The sequence below is a fragment of the Tachypleus tridentatus genome, chromosome 4, assembly GCF_004210375.1.
Source record: "Tachypleus tridentatus isolate NWPU-2018 chromosome 4, ASM421037v1, whole genome shotgun sequence".
Lineage (NCBI taxonomy): Eukaryota > Metazoa > Arthropoda > Merostomata > Xiphosura > Limulidae > Tachypleus > Tachypleus tridentatus.
Genome location: NC_134828.1, coordinates 48,063,195 through 48,071,041, shown reverse-complemented (window position 1 = coordinate 48,071,041; position 7,847 = coordinate 48,063,195). Strand labels below are relative to the sequence as shown.

Here is a 7,847-nt window from a genome sequence, read left to right as displayed (position 1 = left end):
AAGGTTGGCATTAACAATTTTGACAGGGATAAATATTCTTCTAAATATGTATTCAAAAGGTACAGAAATAATTTTGAGAGTTGTAAAATTTGGAGCGAAGTTTGGAACATTGGCAAAAAGGGCAAAATTTAGGAAAGAAAAGGAGAATAATAAAATAAAGAAGCATGAAGAAAGAGAAAATAAAAGTAGGAAAACAGGGAAAATAAAAATTTATATTGAAAACCTCATTTTGACACCGAAGTCATACCACTCTGACACTGTTGTCAAGTGGAAAGTAGGGAATAATTAAGGAAGAATTTAGTAACTTTGGTTGAGGGTATAAAAAATCAGTGGTGTTTATAAGAGCATTTACCTTGGATAATAGAATTCTAAAACTGACATTTATGGTTGATATACAAGTATCTAAGTGGGGTGTAGGAATACGATGCTTTTTCTACCTTCTTGTTTCAAGTACAATTCAATAATTTTTCATTTGTGTATAATATGTGAAGTTTGATGGCCATAATTTCCTTTGGCAGTCGAGTAATATCTGAGACTGTAACACTTTTAATGTTTTAACGTGAATAACCAGTCAAATGGTAACACAAATCGTTCTGGTTAAGTTTGGCATTACATGATGTTATTCAGTCTGGTACAAAATTTCAACACAGTAAGTCTAAAACAAATCTCCGATAGAGCTCTCCCGTAAAGGCAGGTTTGTGAAGTTAATAAATATTATTTATTATAGTTCTATATTTGTGTCTAGTGCTATGTCCACCAAAGAGGGCAAAATCCGATTTTTAGCATTATAATCCCTGAGAAATTTATTTATAGAATGTATTAAATATGCACATAATTCTATATTCTGCACAGTTTCTTAACACTATGGTCATTTGCTCATCCTTCAAACCAAGTGGTGAATTTTAGATTGATAGATAATTCAAGGATTTTTTTAGCTATACAATTATGTTTTAAATCTACTTCCTCTAAGCCTTTGCGTTCAACAAGAAAATTAGTTTTAAATTTTTTTCTGGTTAATTAAAAAGTAATATTTCCTCTCCCAGCCATAATATTTGGCCCGACATGGCTAGGTGGGTTAAGGTGTTCGACTCGTAATCCGAGGGTAGGCTTCGAATTCCCATCGCACCAAACGTGCGTAGGGGCGTTATAAAGTGACAGTCAATCCCACTATTCGTTGGTAAAAGAGTAGCCCAAGAGTTGGAGGTGGGTGGTGATGACTAGCTACCTTCCCTCTAGTCTTACACTGTAAAATTAGGGACGGCTAGCGCAGATAGTCCTTGAGTAGTTTTGCGCGAAATTCGAAAACCAAACCATAATATTTCAACCTGGATTTTTTTCACATTAATTACATAAAGACCAAGGTGTAAAACAACATTTATTATCATTGCTGCTACTGTTATTAAACTATAACTGAAACAACTTCATTACTTGCTATTTATTCAATCGAAATACAGTACTGCATGAAAACATGGTATTAACCCTATATAAATTAAGAAAATTTATTTGTAATTATTCTTTACTAGACATCAACCAGCTCAGTGTAAGTTACATGTAGTTTTATCATACTGTACGCTTTTCTTTCTTTTAGTTTAATTGTTGCTTAAATTCCTCCGTACTTTTTAAGTTTTCAAACGTCATAAAATTACAATAGGCTGAACGTACAGGAGCCATTGATTTCATAGTTGTGTGAGTGAGTATCAAGGTTCCTTTTACACTACTTAGCAGTAATAAAGGTTATACGTATTTATATGAACGTTTGTACACATGATACATCGGAGGAGTATAATTAATTAAAAGGTAAGATGTTGATACATACATAATTGTAGAAATGATTTGGTGTTTTAACTAATAGTATATACACTTTGCTTGAAATACAGTTTAATCATCCTAATGGATGCTGCTGCGCATACGTGGTTTAAATAAGTTTTCTAAAAAAAAATTACTCGCTGACCTTGAAATTCAAAGTTGAAAAGTAGTAAGAGTTATAACTGTGCCGAAGTCGTTTAGTTAAAGACAGTGAATTATGGTAAACTTACAGGGTATGCGAAATATCAGGTTGTAGCCATGTGCTTGTTCAACAGTGTTGTATGAGTAAAATGTGGCTATACAAGCCTAAGAATTACAAGTCCTGACCGATCGTACAGAAATACCAATTAATATTTTATATGCGTATAAATAATTGATAAAAGTAATTCAGGGTTATTAAGAGATGAGGATCCTACTGGATGAAACTTGATATGATAAAGTTTACAGTAAAAATGTTTAAGCATTTAAAATTACGACGTTTCAGCCCACAGGACAGGCCATCTTCAGGCGAAGTATGATTAACGATAATTACATATTCAAAGTAGAAAGTAGCACTATTACTTTTGACATAGCATATGTTGAATTATAAGTATAAGGAGAAAGTCGCAAAAGTTATACTAACCAGACCATTACAACATTCTATAAACAAGTATCTCGGAATTTCTTTACCTCTACTAATTATAAATATAATGCATATAATTACGCACTATTGTATTTATTTTCACATGATCTAATTACCATCTATCGAAAAAAAATCCTCCTACGAAACCTACGTTAATCGTGCCAACAACTATGCATACATAAAAAACGACCTACTAACTGAACTGAAATACTTAAAGAACATAGCATTATCTAGAAGTCTTACACCCAACACCATAGAGAGGACAATCCGAGGGTCGCGAGTTCACACCAAACATGCTCGCCCTTTCAGTCGTGGGGGCATATAATGTTTCGATCAATCCCACTATTCGTTGGTAAAAGAGTAGTCCAAAAGTTGGCAGTGGGTGGTGATGACTAAGCTGCCTTCCCTCTAGACTTACACTGCTAATTTATGGACGGCTAGCACAGATAGCCCTCGTGTATCTTTGCGCGAAATTGAAAACAAACGAACATTCGCTGAACTTATAAACAGTAGAGAATATTCACACAAATTACAATATTTTACCTATCAATAACAAAAAACGCAACAAATTTGTTTCATTCCCTTTTGTTCCAAAAATTACAAACGAAATCACTAGACTTTTAAATAATTTGAGCATTTACCTTAAAACTGTATACAAACCTTCATATAAAATTAACACGTTACTATCTAACACAAGAGAACCTCTACCCAAAGAACAAAAGCAGGACATTTATAGCATTCCTTGCGAATGTGGCAAGAAATGCATAAGACAAATGTCACGCTATTTAAAAACAAGAGGCGAAGAACACCAGGGTCTTATGTGTAGAGGTGAATTTCAGACATTTGCTTTAACATATCAACAGGCCGGGCATGGCCAGGAGTGTATTACGTTCAACTCGTAATCTGAGGGTCGCGGGTTCTAATCCCTGTCACACCAAACATGCTTGTTCTTTCAGCCATGGAGGTGTTATAATGTTACGCACAAATATCACTATTTGTTGGTAAAAGAGTAGCACAAGAGTTGATAATTTAGGGAAGGCTAGCGCAGATAGCTCTCGGGTAGCTTTGCGCGAAATTAAAAAACAAACATATCAATATTAAATAGGTCTCAAAATACTACGGAATGAAATCCTCCTACAACACCAACCCAAGACCTAAAAATAAAGGAGACTATTTAGAAACAATAGAAATAATCAAAGCTTACGATCTCTCGCTAAAACCGTGAGAATGGACACAGCGACATCAACCATATTTGGCAAATTGTATTCACTAAGCGCATAACTGACCAGACTTGTCTTTAACTGTATCCGGACACCTGCTGACATCAGTTCTGTTATATAAACTGTGTATAGCTTAATACTGATCACACCTGAAGAAGCCAGACCAGTGTTCTGTTGAAACATGTAGTATATTCCAACATGAATAAAAAAAATTCCTTATGCATATAAATCGTTGCGTGCTTACTTACTGACTTGTAGACAATACTTGGCTGAAAATAAATTATAGTTTCACTAATCAGTGATGTCGAGAAACCCACGTGTTGAGAAATTTATATGCAAAAACGGCTCGTTTGGGTTGAGAAAATATTTTACATAGAAGAGCGAACAACGTTTCGACCTTCTTCAGTCATCGTAAGGTTCACAAAGAAAGAGGTAACTGACCGGAAGCTGACCACATGTTTGAAAGGGGTTGTGTAACTGTGTGTCGAAATGTATGTAGAGGGCGGTATTAGATGTTGGAATATATAATTTTATTTATTTTATTATATTAATATAGGTTTAAAGGCGTTCCTTTATATTGGTTTATTTTGGGTTTAAGTTGTTGTATAAGTAAGGCTTCTTTAATTTTGCGTTTGTTTATGTTTGTTTCTTTATTTAGTATTTGAGTGTTTTCTATAGTTATGTTGTGTTTATTTGACTTGCAGTGTTCGAAAACGTGTGAAGGTGACTTTTTATGTTCTTTGAATCTGGTTTCCATTTTTCTACTTGTTTCTCCAATATAGAAGTCGTGGCAGTTATCACATTGTATTTTATAAATAATGTTGGTGTGGTGTTTGTCAGTATAGTTTTTACATAGTATAGACCTCAATTTTGTGCCTGGTTTTTGAATAAACTTGGTATTAACTGGAATGTCGTATTTTGTTACTAGTTTTTGCCAAATGTTGGTTATTTTACTGTTGATGTTAGGAATATATGGTATGCAGCAGTATATGGTTTCAAGATTTTTTAATTTGTGGGATATATTTACTTTTGTTGGTTGATTTTGCTTTCTGTCTTGGTGTGTGCGTATAATGTTTTATACGGTTTGTGGAGGAAACTTATTGATGTTGATGAAGTATTGTTTTATTTTGTCTAATTCATCGTTAATTTTATCTGGTGAGCATAGTTTTATGGCTGTTTATTTGGTTCCTTAGTATGTTGAGTTTTTGTTTTGTTTCATGTGCTGAGTCCCAAGGAATGTATAGTCCAGTATGGGTGATTTTTCGGTGGATTTCTGTTTTGTAAAAACATAAACCTATGCTCACCAGATAAAATTAACAATAAATTAGACAAAATAAAACAATACTTCATCAACATCAATAAGTTTCCTCCACAAACCGTAGAAAACATTATACGCACACACCTAGACAGAAAGCAAAATCAACCAACTAAAGTAAATACAGCTCACGAATAAAAAAACCACGAAACCATATACTGCTGTATACCATATATTCCTGACATCAGCAAACAAATAACCAACATTTGGCAAAAATTAGTAACAAAATATGACATTCCAGTTAATACCAAATTTATTCAAAAACCAGGCACAAAACTGAGGTCTATACTATGTAAAAACTACACTGGCAAACACCACACCAACATTATTTATAAAATACAATGTGATAACTGCCACGACTTCTATATTGGAGAAACAAGTAGAAAATGGAAACCAGATTCAAAGAACATAAAAAAGTCACCTTCACACGTTTTCGAACACTGCAAGTCAAATAAACACAACATAACCATAGAAAACACTCAAATACTAAATAAAGAAACAAACATAAACAAACGCAAAATTAAAGAAGCCTTACTTATACAACAACTTAAACCCAAAATAAACCAATATAAAGGAACTCCTTTATACCTATATTAATATAATAAAATAAATAAAATTATATATTCAAACATCTAATACCGCCCTCTACATACATTTCGACACACAGTTACACAACCCCTTTCAAACATGTGGTCAGCTTCCGGTCAGTTACCTCTTTCTTTGTGAACCTTACGATGACTGAAGAAGGTCGAAACGTTGTTCGCTCTTCTATGTAAAATATTTTCTCAACCCAAACGAGCCGTTTTTGCATATAGTTTCACTAAACTTAAAAAACTTAATAGATCCATATGATGCTTCGTACCCTTAAAGTTGCAGGCACAACTGGCTGAAATAAACTATAGCTATAGCTCCATTTTTAAAACAGAAAATAACCTAATAATGCAACATTTCTATTTATTATTTTTTACGTAGCACTCTAATCTGTCAAAGTAGATCTGTGTATTTTCCTTATAGCAAAGCCACATCGGGCTATTTGCAGTGTCAATAGTGGGGAATCGAGCACCTGATTTTAGTGTTGTAAATCCGTATTGTTATCGCTGTGCCAGCGGAGGACAAAGTAAAAAGTAGATAACTTCAGTAAATAGGAAATAACAAAGCTCTACTCATATAGATTTAAAAGGAAACGTGAGAGGGATGACCTAAAAATAATTAGTTGTATAAAACATAAAACGACTTTATAAGGTCTCTTATATTATCTTTCACCCTACACTTAATTAACATGTAATACACCAGATAGTTTCATTGAATACCGAATTACTTTGTAGGCTTCTTTCTCTAATAGAAATGAGCTGCAATTAGTTTCAATAAATTACCACCATGCAAATAAGGCTCCACGCCTATAGTTGTGTGAACTGCTTTACATTAAGCCTAATCCTTTAGGATTTTTATCAGAACACACTTTCACCAAACGCTGTTGAATTGCAACTACTTCGTTTTACAAAATATTAAGTAATTATAAGACTTGTCCACATTTGCTAACATTTACGATTTCGCTCTAAAATGCTTCATCTTGGCCATTATGTTACGATAACTCGTTGAGTGATATATTGTTTACTAGTTGATTTTTATTTCGATAGTGTTAACTGAATCGTGATTTTGTAACTTATTTGTACTTGTAAGCTACTTTCTTTTGGTATTAAAAAACAGACTATAATTATTGTGTGGACTGTATTGTGTACATCTGTTAACCTGCATTTTGATCATGTATCGGATTGATTTTAAGTAATTAGTAACGGAAGAAGAAATACATAACTGGTACTGGATATTTTTAAACTCGTAAATACAGAGCTAGCTAAGTGAGTAAGCAAAGTAGACATTTGCCACAAAATGTGGGAACGGCAAAAATATTGTAGTGAGGAGACGAAAAAAGGGAGATTTTGAATAAAATGAAGAAGAGATATGAAAGGAACGGCACAAGAGAGAATTAAATAAGAGAAAAATAACATTGCACAGCCAACGTTATCAAAACAGTTGTTTGTTTCTATAGAATTTTCGAGTAAAGCTACAAAAGAGAAAAAAAAACAAGTGCTGTCAGCTCATTCTCCTCCTTACGTTTGAATGTTTGAATTGATATAAATAGGTGGAAGACAACGCTCAACATCAATTGTTATACTTCTCATGTCTAATTTACTCGTAGGCTTTAACTGTTACTCATAGCTGATGTACGGCTCTGAAGTGCCGAGTGTGTTTGTCTGGCAACGGGATGTGAACAACGAACCTTAGATTCGTAATCGAGGCACATTAACTAATACACTACACCAGGGCCCAAACAGTAGAAAGGCATTGTTTTAGACTTCAGTGTTCCTGAATCAAGGCCAGCGTTTTGTTGTTGTAGGAACTTCAAAAGTTTAGACTTGCCTGGCTGCTTGTGGCTTTATGGTCAACATGCTTGAACTGTTATATAAAAGGTGTGACTTCGATAGAAGAAAGTTTTGTTTAATCACGAAATGTTGAATGACATTAGTCACATCACTGAAGTTTTACGAGATTCCGTGTAAGTGGCTAAGATCAAACGTATTGAAAAGGTCTACTGCGTGTGATTTAAAGCTTTCACAAATTAAATGGAAACTGGCATTTTATTAACGGAGGAGACGCAGGAGTCTTGAGTAGTTTGTTCATTCAATCAGTAAAACAAATTTCTGGGTATATGCAGCAAGCCCTTTGCTTCGGCCTGGCATGGCCTAGCGCGTTAAGGCATGCGCTTCGTAATCTGAGGGTCGCGGGTTCGCGCCTGAGTCGCGCCAAACATGCTCGCCCTCCCAGCCGTGTGGGCGTTATAATGTTACGGTCAATCCCACTTTTCGTTGGTAAAAGAGTAGCCCAA

The 7,847-nt window shown here is 34.3% G+C and overlaps 1 pseudogene across 1 annotated transcript in view; it reads left to right on the top strand.

Moving 5' to 3' along the window:
* Nucleotides 1-1,666: 1,666 nt before the first annotated feature.
* The window catches only part of LOC143249075 (myogenesis-regulating glycosidase-like), an 83,598-nt pseudogene continuing 77,417 nt past the window's right edge, over nt 1,667-7,847 (top strand). Inside the window, exon 1 of the transcript XR_013027505.1 lies at nt 1,667-1,797. The product of XR_013027505.1 is annotated as a myogenesis-regulating glycosidase-like (transcript). The remainder of the gene's footprint in view (nt 1,798-7,847) is intronic.